We start from the raw sequence: 11,197 nt of genomic DNA on the forward strand, positions 1-11,197 counted from the left end.
CCTTCAACTTCTCAGAATAAAGCCGAATGGAAGAAAGGATACCAACTGGGGTGGGTGGGGGGAGATGGCAGGGGCTGTGGAGGGAAACCCCCTCCAGAACGTGAGACGGGAGCAGCTCTGCGGCCACGAGCTGGGGTGGGGAGGGCTGTGCAGGTGAAGGCTGTTCAGTAGCCCCTGGAACAACTGGCTGGGGGCGGAGGAGCAGAAAGCCCAGTTTCATGAAGGTCTAGACCCAGGCAGGAGAGGGAAGAGCTGCTCCTCCTCCGCGCTGAGCCGGCCGGCACTTCCCAGAATGGGTCTGGGCAGGAGCTGTCGATAGGGAGGGAGACCTCTGCCTCCTCTGCTTGCAGGGGACTCTGAAGGGACTGGCTACCTTCCTGGAAACAAAGGATGTTTTCAGCTCCCCGGGAACACTTCAGTTCTCCATCTCTCCCTTCCCGCCCCCAGGATGTCATCACTCCCTAGGATTCCTTAAGTGCACAAAGAACATGAATTTGGTTACCTTCTCGGATAAAGTAAACCTTTAGCCCAGTCCCCTGTTTCCATCTCTGGCCTAAACCTCGGTTCCCTCGCGTATGCCTCCTGAGAGCGAAAGGTAACAGAAACAAATGCAAACAAATAACCCCATACCACCGGTCAAAGAGCAAATTAGATAGCCCTTTTAAAACTACAAAACGCTCTGTAAATACAGATTAACAGCATCTCTATTATTTCTCCAGGTTAAAAGTAAACCTGCTGGAGCGCTTGGTCTTTTGATTTCACCACAAAAGGGCAAGTCAGACTCAGTACTTCACTGGGCCTGGGTCAAGATTTCTGTTAGTTCCTCGAAAAACATTCTCAGGAGCGTGCTTCCCCAGCTGACAGAAGAGGTACTGGACAGAACTTAGGTGGCCGCGAGCCCGGCCCCGCCTGTTCCTCCTCTGTGAAGGGGAAGCCAGGGGAATGACTCCTCTCCTTTCCAGAATCGGAGTGCATTTAATTCCCAAACAATAGGGCCAAAGCCCTGGGTCCTGGCCCTGTTCTCACCGTCAGTTCCAAGGCTGCCGCTCCAGTCCACCAAAGCCCTGTTGACAGCTGTCATGGAGAACGGTTCCCAAGGCCACAAGGCAGGCCAGGCTCCCTCTGGAAACAGGGAGGTCAGAGCTGGAACTCGTTTCTACCCTGAGGCCTGCCTTCTAAAATTCTGGGGGAAAATCCCCCATATAAAGGTAAAAGCAAAGAAGACAGGGCTTCAACGACAACAGCAGTCAACCTCACCCTCGTAGCCGCAGGAGGTGGGCATTATTAGCACTAACATTTTACACAGAAGGCAGCTGAAGGGCAGAGTGGTTAAAAAATAAAACAGGTCAAGGTCACACAGGGAGGTGGTGGGAAAGGCAGAAAGACACCAGCGATCTGGCAAGAGTACACACTCAGGGGCGCCTTGAGTACACACTCAGGGGCGCCTTGCCTCACCTCGCCTGTTTGCTCTGGTTGGTCATCAACACCCTTGCCCTGCCTCCTGCCCGCAGCAGGTTTGGCCAGGAAGTGGTAATCACCCTCCTGAGAACACACCCGCGCACCTGAATCCCAGAGCTCTCCAGAAAGGATGCGATCAACCCACTGGCCTCTAACCACTGCTTTCAACCACACAAGGCACCACCTCCTCCTTGTCCCATATTTCTTCCCACGCTGGGGCATGCACACACCTAGACCAACAGCTCTAGCGACAAAGGTCTCAAAACAAGTATCACCTGCCGCTTCTTCAAAACCACTCCACAAGGCTCCATCTGCATTTCCTCTTTACAGTCACGTTGCTGCCTCACCCACCACACCCACGGCCACACACCCACACCTTCCCACAGCCACAAACACTGAGTTCAGGGGAAAGGTAACAAAGATGTAAATGAAACTCCAAATGTAGACAGAGGAGAGACTATCTGCCCCTTGACCCTACAGGCCACCCTTGGGCACCTCAGTTCCTCCTACCTGCGGAGCTTTCAGACCTGTCACCAGCTGGAGAGGGTGGGCACAGCGTGGGGAGGTGAGTACCTTCTGGGACCCCTCAGAGCAGCCACAAAGAGCCAGCGCACAAGCTCAGAGTCCCTCTGGATGCCAAAGTCAGGCTGCTTAAAGAGGGAGTGCCCAAGACCCGTCTTCCCACCCACAAAGAGTCAGTGGTTTGGGATTTTGGAGATATTTCTTTTTCCCACGGCAGCCTGCCCACACGTGTTCTCCACTGCTCTTGTACGGTAGAGGTAGTAAACTATTCTGTGTAAATGAGTAATGCAGACAGGATGTGAGGAAAGTGATGACATCCCTTGCATTTTCTGTCACAGAATTGCTGCAGACTAAACACAAGAGTCTTCACTCTCTCCAAGGAATATGCTCTTTCCCTTTTCTTGGGGCAAGAGCCCTCAAGCTGCCTTTGGTTACTCCGCGTGGAGTAGATGTACACATCGGAAGACCTCTTACGGTAAGAACAGTGGGGCAAGTGCGATGGTCCCCCGCCTCAAGGATGGGGCCACTGTATGGAGCGGTGGAGACCAGGGGCAACTGGGGTACACTACCTTTTCCAGAAGGCTGCCTTCGGGAGTTTTGGGGGCAGAATACTTGAAATCTCTCAATTGTCAGTGTTAGCTCAGCTTCATTTTTTTTTCCCCCCAAACTGCACTGGACTGATAAAACATTTCAATTGGCACATGCCCCCAGTTTTAACCAGTGGCACAAAAAAACAGCTTGCCTGACACTGGCTGGGAGGGGACTTTAGGGGAGAATGGATATATGTATCGACGAGGCTGAGCCACTTTGCTGCACACCTGAAACTATCACAACACCCCTAATGGGCTATGCGCCAATGCAAAACAGAAAGCTAAGAAAAAGATAGCTTGCCTAATCAGCCTTCTAGAGGCGGAAGCTTTGCTGTCTGCTAGCGTTTGGACCAGCACAGAGGCTGGAAATAGCGTAAACTGTAAGATCCAGCCAGTCAAAGTTTGAATCCTGGCTCTCAGCTGCCAGACCTCAAGTGAACTACTAAGCTCTCTTGGCTACAATTTCATCTGCAAAATGGGTTGAAAATATCCAATTTAAAGAGCTTTGTGAGAATTAAAAATACATGTGTGAAGACGACTTGAACTCCTAACAAATATTAAATTTCCTTCCTCCATATCGCGAAAGAAGCCACCTGGCAAGCCATCCCTTCTTTAGATTTTCAACATTCTCATCTGTTAAAAATGAAAATAATCCTCCAGCACAGCTGCTCCTCCTCACAGGATGGGATGAAGTGATGGAGAGGAGAGTGCTTACAAATTGAAAGATAATTACTGACTGGATTGCCAACACCCTTTTCTCTCATTTCTAGTCCGATAAAGTAGTATGCAATGTGCTTTTCAGCGTGTTTATACCCTTTTATAACACTATACAAGGAGAAGATGGTATCACATTTGTGGTAATTCCTTAAAATGGCTATTAGCAATTAGCTCTCCAGAACCCAAACCCACCATCCTCTCACCAAGGTAAGCAAGGTTAGGTCACTCCCTGGCCACAGGGTGCGGCAAGCTTCTCTTCTCTCTCCCTGCTCTTGTTTTAGAGAATTGAGGCAGAAAACAAAACTACTTAACAGTTGCATTGTTCTTTTACTCACACCAAGAAAACTAAATCACAAGCTAAGGAATTCCACTTAAGGACCATCATGAATTCACTGTGATATTTTCCAGCAGTAAGGGGATTTTTCTTGTCCTCCCGTTTTCTCATGCACTACAAGGAAACTGGGAGGTGCTCCGGCATTTCCTCAACAGAACCGGACTTAAAGCATCTTTACAACCTTCATCCTAGTGAATCTATATGGGCAAGGCCTATGCTGAGGGATTCATCTAACACTTCAAGTTTCAGCTATCACAGATATAATTTACTTGATCTTTTTCTCTAAAGAAAGGAGGCATTAAAATCAGTTCCACAGAAGCTACTAAGAAATGTGGGTTTATCTTTGAGGACTATGCCTCCCTTTCCTCCCTCTACTAAACTTTAATAGCTCCCTCGTACGTTTCCAAATTACTAATCAAGCATGACAGAATGAGTAGGAATTATAGGAAAAATCCAGAGGGGGTAAAAATAAACAAGCTGGATGAATGTGTCGATATGACTTCCAAGGTCCTCCTCTTGAAAACAGGCTTCTTGGAAAAGAAAGTGCAGAAGTTTTAGGAACCAGTTCCTTGCCAAGTATTTACACTTCATGATACCTGAAGCAGACAAAGTGACAGCAGGAAGAAGGACACACACACAGATAGGATCTCTTTCAGGTAACAGGTGGGTCTCCACTCACTCTGTTTTCATAATGTTGACTTTCTATTGATGCATCCAGTACTTCCAGAAGTGTACACAAACGCTAAGTGTGTATAGTTTTGTTCACTACTGTGAGCTCTGGGGGTTTTCTTGTTGTTGTCGTTGAGCTTAACTTGGAAAGGATTTGGGCAGTTCAGAAAAACTGCTAACACATTTTACACAGCCTGTCCGTTTGGAGACAGCTCAACCCCCAAGGCTTGCTAATACCCTTTGTATTAAAAAAAAAAGGCTGACCCAGCATCCACCTGCATCAGCTTGATCCTCTCAGCTTTGTCACACTCAGCAAATAGGGTATGCGTCACAGCAAAATAAAGCGGCACCCCCCAGAGGAAGAAAAAGACTTGTTGAGTGGAGAGACAGCCTTTACACCAGGTTAACAGTGAACATCTGTAGAAGGCTTTGAATCTAGAATCACTAGTGTTACCCTCCAAATCTATCTTCCACAAAAAAAAAAAAAAAGCTCCACAGGTGGTGTTACTTTTCAAGGAAAACGCCATAAAAAAGTAGAGTCAGCAGTACAAGGCAGTCCCTACCCCAACACCCTTCATCCAGCTTCAACTATTAACAATTCATGTCCAGTCTCCATCTTGTTCCCCTTCACTTCTCCATTGGCAGCCCTCCCCTAAACTGGATTATTTTGCAGCAAATCCTGAACCTATATTTCAAATTTAGAATGTATTTCTAACAGCAAGGGTTTTTAAAAAACTGTAATCGGTATACCATTACCTAAAGCAACTAAACAAAGCTAATATTCTTCATACTAATGAGTACAAATTTCCCCTACTGGCACAATTAAACTTTTTTTCATCAAATAAGCACCCACCAAGGTTTATACCTCTCACTGCCCTCTTGTCTCTTAAATAGCTTTTAAACCACAGGTTCCCCTGGCCCAATGATTCTCACAGCTGGCAGGCTGCTCCTCACCTGCAACTCCCAATAATTCAATTCTAGAGATACCACAAGGACAACCCAATCTTAGAGGCTGTCAAGGAAAAAAAAAAAAAGCATATGTTAATTAGTAGTTTTATCATTGAAGAAGCTTAAGAATAATCTGAAAAGCACAGGTGAGATGATTTGAACTGAGCCATTAGCAATTCTGAGGTCCAAACACTCATTCTTAAGTCCTTTGCAATTCTGGTCTCTGTGGGTTTATCTCTGGGGTTTGAGCAACACTCTTCCCCCCCCAACCCCGCCCTTACCTGAGTTATTTGCACAAGCAAAGCAATGGGGTGAACCCAGCGTGTTTCCTCCCGGCTGGACCTTCCTCCGCGGCCGCCTCCGGAATGCAAGGGGCGGGCCCTGCTGCCACCTCCCGAAGCCACCTGCCCAGGTGAGAAACGAAGCTTCACTGAGACTACAAATTCCGCAGGGCTACTAAGAGAAGTTTGAGCCATCCATGACGGTCACGGATGAACCAAACCAGAACACCATGGTCTCTGGGAACAAACAGCCTGAAAAGTCCTCGGGCTTAATCCCAGTGTCCGGGGCTCGCGGGGTACCGTCCCCAACGCCCGGGGGCCAGGAGACTGGACGCCCAACGAACGAAGTCCGCCCCCAACGAACACACGAGCAGGTGCGTCCGCGACGATACGCCCACCTGTGTGTGCCAGGGAGGAAAGTCACACTATTGCTAAAACACCAAGTGTTTCATAATGTTTAATATCTTTCTCCTCGGCGAAGGGGGTGCGGAGCGTCTGGGTGTGAGTAAACGACCAACCCAGACCACCGGTTCCATGCCCGCACCCCAGCCCCGGAGCCCCAAACTCGGGACCGACCCCAGGCGCGAATACTACGACCACCCCTCAGCCGGACGGGTCAGGCTTGGGAGTCCTCGGCTTTCAGTCCAGGGCCCCTATCCACTCCAAGTACTAGACAATCCCAGCCTCTGAATCCCCGGGAAAGAAATTCCTCTCCCTCCCCGAAGCGCAGAGCGCCGCCGGGGACGCCGGGAGCGACGCGGTCCCGCCGGCGCCCCGAAGTCCCTGGTGGGGAAGCAGCGGCGAGACGCCGGGAGCCGAAGCCCGCAACTCACCCGCTGCGCGGCGACTCCCGGCTCGCGCTCCGCGTCCGAGGCGCTGGCGCCGGACCAGACCCGCGACCAGGTCGCCGTCTGGACACCTGCCGCGCCCGGCCCCAGGTGACCAGGCACAGGTGGGGGCGGCGATCCCCGACCGCTGTATCCTGCAATAACCCCGCGGCCGCTCCGCGCGTAGCTACCAGGAAGTGCGGACGCAGCCCTTGGATCGCGCACGCCCCGTCGCGACCCCGGCGGGAGACCGGCCAGAGAGCGCCGCCTGCGGGCGGGGCGGCGAGAGGCGTGCGAGGCCAGCCCCCTCGACCCGCGGGAGAGGGGCTGGGGTCGGCGCTGGCACGGGGGACGCCCCAAGGGTGTAGGGTGGAAGATGAGACCCCCTTTTGAGTGCCGGGCCTTCAGATCCCCCTACCCCTGCCCAAGGAGCTCCCGTGTCCTCAGCAGGGTGCGCACGCGGCCACTATGTTTCCTCCAGATGAGGGTATGCACAGGGTGACAGAACTTCATGTAAATGAACGCCTATGAATTCACATTTTAAAATAAAACTGCAAACTGCAAACTGCGTATTTGCAAGCAGTACGTTTTTATTGCATTACCTTTATCTGTCAACATTACTAATTTGTTATATTTATTCAACAGAATATTTGTTGAGTACCCACGACTTGCCAATCCTTTAAACAGGATGGGAATTTAATATAATTAAATTATATTAAATTATATCATAATATATAGAATATTATATGAAATTCCTATCCTTTAAAATACAGGCTAGGAATTCCCTGGCTGTCCAGTGCTTAGGATTCTGTGCTTCCACTGAGATACACAGGTTGGATCTCTGGTGAGAGAATTTAGTGTCACACACAGCAGAGCAAACAAGGAAGAAAGAAAGAAAACCACAGTTTTCTCCTCATGCTTTTCCTGAAGAGCCTTGAACAGCGGAGTGGCCTGGTCCTTTCTTAACCTCCCGGAAAGACTTTACTGGTCTTACAAGGAACTTAGCAACGGCCTGCCCAAAGGTGCAGTAAGAAGTAAATGTGAGCTCCTGGAGGCTCTGAGGAGCAGCTTGACCCAACCTGGGGAGGTCAGAGACGGGGAGAAGGGGAGAGGTGTGCTGAGTCCTGAAGGACTACAGGGTTCATCAGAATTGAAGTTTTTCAGCCAACATTCCACCGTGACCAAACTCAGAAGCCAAAAGCTGGCCGGAAAGGGCATGTTCTGATAAAGGAATAGCAAATGAGTCAGGATAGCTGAGAAGAAGAGGATGTGAACTGAGTTAGAGCAGGGGTGTGGGGGGCCAGATCGTGCTCCTATCAAACCTAACAGCCTCCATCTATGGAGTGTATAGTATAAAACAGGAACTGGACATGCATCACTTCAAACTACATGATATAGGGTTATTACTCCCCTTTAAAGGAGATGAAAACAAGGTCTAGGATAGTGAGATGTCTTGCTAGTGACACAGCTGGGAGGAGGTAACCCTCAGGAGCTAGCCTGCATTCCTAATGATACTTTCCAGGTTAATCCAAGAGGCTGAATTATCTTCAAACGTTCTCAGCATCCTCAAGTATCCCCAGATGCCCACTGCTGTCTCTCCATTCCAAAGCCTGTGTCAACAACTGCCCTCAGATCCCCTCCTGTCGAGATCAGATTCCAGACCATATGGCTGTGCACACCAGACTCTTTCCCAAAGGAAACTGGGTTTCAGGGACCAGTGGAGGGACTGGGGCAGAGCCCTTTTTGTTCCCTAACAGCCATTCTCTCCTTTTTCCATAATAATAGAATTGAAGCTGAGCCCAGAGATGCTTAGGACAAAGGCTGCATTTCCCTTCCTCCCTTGTGATGAAATATAGCAACAGTGGTACCCAGGGCTCCTAGAATCCACTCAACCCAGCAGAACTTCTGAGGCAGCTGTTTCTCCCCCAACATGTCAGATATTTTTCACAGGGCAGACACTGCTTACTGCCTCCTCAATATCCATTCCCCCTTTTTTCCTTTCTAAGAGAGCTCAGATTTTGTTCCAGAAGGCAAGGTGCGGAGCTGAAATGCTCACCTTCCCGGAAGCCCTTGCAGGGCAGCCACATGACTTGATTCCCATCAGTGAGGTGGAGAGGGAAGGTATCTAGAGATTCCTGAGAAGGATTTTGCTCTCCTGAAGTGGACACCACCACTTTTCTCCTTTTGTTTTATTCTGGCTGTGAGGTTGCTGTGAGCTTGGAAGGTGAGCAACTGTCTTATGACCACAGGACAACACATAAGGGAAAAGGAGGAGCTGCACCTGTCGCCGACTGCCAAGTGCCAGACTTATTTCGTGAGAAAAATAATCCCTTTACTTTTTTAAAGCACTCTTGGTTTGTTGCAAGCAATTAAGTGCAATCCTAATGGATATACTATTCTTTTCAAAGAAAAGCCTCAGAAATCAGTCTAGCCAACCCTACAGTGTGATAGGAGAAAGAGGGTGGGATTTGGCATGAGACAAATCTGTGAATTTCAGCTCTTCCATTTAGTTAGCTAATGACTTTTGGCAATTTTGGTAAAATTAGATTACTTACTGTAAAATTAGAGATTGTCATAAAAATACAAAGCACAGTGCTTCCTGGCATATGGTGAATGATTAATAAATGATCAGTTTAGAGCCGCCACCAAGTGGATGTCCCTCTAATATGTAGATTCAGAATCATGTATCTACTTACTATTTCACTCCTTAGACAAATCTTTTGTCTATTCAGATATTCAGTTCAGTTCAGTTCAGTCACTCAGTTATGTCCGACTCTTTCCTGCTGGTGCTGCTGCTAAGTCGCTTCAGTCGTGACCGACTCTGTGTGACCCCACAGATGGCAGCCCATTGGGCTCTGCTGTCCCTGGGATTCTCCAGGCAAGAACACTGGAATGGGTTGCCATTTCCTTCTCCCATGCATGAAAGTGAAAAGTGAAAGTGAATTCACTTAGTTGTGTCCAACTCTTTGCGACCCCATGAATCGCAGCACGCCAGGCCTCCCTGTCCATCACCAACTCCTGGAGTTCACTCAAACTCACGTCCATCGAGTTAGTGATGCCATCCAGCCATCTTATCCTCTGTCGTCCCCTTCTCCTCCTGCCCCCAATCCCTCCCAGCATCAGGGTCTCTTCTAATGAGTCAACTCTTTGCATGAGATGGCCAAAGTACTGGAGTTTCAGCTTCAGCATCAGTCCTTCCAATGAACACCCAGGACTGATCTCCTTTAGGATGGACTGGTTAGATCTCCTTGCAGTCCAAGGGACTCTCAAGAGTCTTCTCCAACACCACAGTTCAAAAGCATCAACTCTCCAGCGCTCAGCTTTCTTCACAGTCCAACTCTCACATCCATACATTACTACTGGAAAAACCATAGCCTTGACTAGATGGACCTTTGTTGGCAAAGTAATGTCTCTGCTTTTGAATATACTATCTAGGTTGGTCATAACTTTCCTTCCAAGGAGTAAGTGTCTTTTAATTTCATGGCTGCAGTCACCATCTGCAATGATTCAGATCTTAGATGCTTGTAATAGCAAAGTCAGTCTTAAGGTTTCAGTAAAAACTAGCCCTTGCCTAGCATCTTGCGTCCTCATTTCCTAGAAAATATGCACTCTACCAAAATTTTTTGAAAGGAAAAGAATAGAAGCATAGACTTTGTAGTGGCCAACCCTGAATTACTGGTATACTAATTTAGCAAGTACACCTGTATATTTCTGTTTAGCTCTCTCTCTTTTTTAAAATAAGAACCTCCAATTTCAATGCTTCTAGGTTTGTATTTTAAATTACCAAACAAGATGTTTTAAGAGTCCGAAAACATGCTTTTGTTGAAACTGCAACATATTCTTCTATGCTGAAATGGAATAATATTAAAAATTAGTATTATTCACTTTGGCTTTTAATTTTTAAAATAATACATTCTTTCCACCACTACAGAAGTTTTTAAGTTAAAAAAAAAAAGATATACCATACTTTATTTAACCTGTCTTCTATTAATGGACATTTAGGTTATCTCTAGTTTATCTCACTTACAAACAACATTGCCTTGAACATCTTTGTCCCTACACTTTTACCCATTTGTGTAATCTGACCACATCGCCCCACTTTACTGCTTCCTTTCCAGGTGCAAACCAGCATCCATCTCTTGATTGGATTATTGGAATATCCTCCTGAATGGCCTCCTGTTTTTGTCCTTGTCCTCCTTATCCTCCAGCAACCCAGCACCTAGAACAGTCTTCTTTTTTTTTGGCTGTGCTGCACAGTTTTCAGGACCTTATTTCCCCCATCAGGGATCAAACCCTGGCTCTCAGCAGTGAAAGCAGAGTCTTAACCACCGGACCACCAAGGAATTACCTGGAATAGTTATTTTAGAATGTAGGTCAGATATTGTCCCTCTCTGGTGAAAACTTTCCAGTGGCTTCCCTCTCATTCAAAGTCCTTAAAACAGTCTGTAGAGCTACATGGTGGGGGGGGGGGGCATTGCCATTACCTCTCTGTACCATCTCCTTCCATACTCCCCTCTCTGCTCCAGCCAACGAACAAGGTTCTCTGGTGGTTTGTTTGAATATGCCAAGTAGACTTCTGCCTCAGGGTCTTTACCCTTGCTATCTCTTTTTGGAACTCTCTTCTCCAAATAACACATAACTTAATCCTTCACTTTTTTCAGATCTTAACCTAGTTTTGTTTTTAATGGTTAACACATGGGGAGGTTAACATGGGCCAGGCATCTGGTTCTAAGTGTTTTACATGTATTACTTCATTTAATCATTACAACCACCCTAAATCTTATGATCCCCATTATATAGATGAGGAGCCTGAGGCACAGAGAGATGGGAGAATTTGCCCAAGACACACAG

The 11,197-nt window shown here is 47.7% G+C and overlaps 1 protein-coding gene across 7 annotated transcripts in view; it reads right to left on the bottom strand.

Moving 5' to 3' along the window:
• GPR160 (G protein-coupled receptor 160) overlaps positions 1 to 6,829 on the bottom strand; it is a 95,677-nt gene extending 88,848 nt beyond the window's left edge. For 5 of the 7 annotated variants that reach the window (XR_011250659.1, XR_011250658.1, XR_011250654.1 and 2 more), the window contains exons 1-2: positions 6,353 to 6,829; positions 5,520 to 5,642 (exon numbers count right to left, since the gene is read on the bottom strand). The gene's annotated coding sequence lies outside the window, so the exon portion shown is untranslated. The remainder of the gene's footprint in view (positions 1 to 5,519; positions 5,643 to 6,352) is intronic. The other 2 variants (XR_011250663.1, XR_011250662.1) reach the window with 2 other exon arrangements.
• Positions 6,830 to 11,197: the final 4,368 nt, after the last annotated feature.

Source organism: Ovis canadensis, chromosome 1 (genome assembly GCF_042477335.2).
Source record: "Ovis canadensis isolate MfBH-ARS-UI-01 breed Bighorn chromosome 1, ARS-UI_OviCan_v2, whole genome shotgun sequence".
In the NCBI taxonomy this organism is placed as follows: Eukaryota; Metazoa; Chordata; class Mammalia; order Artiodactyla; family Bovidae; genus Ovis; species Ovis canadensis.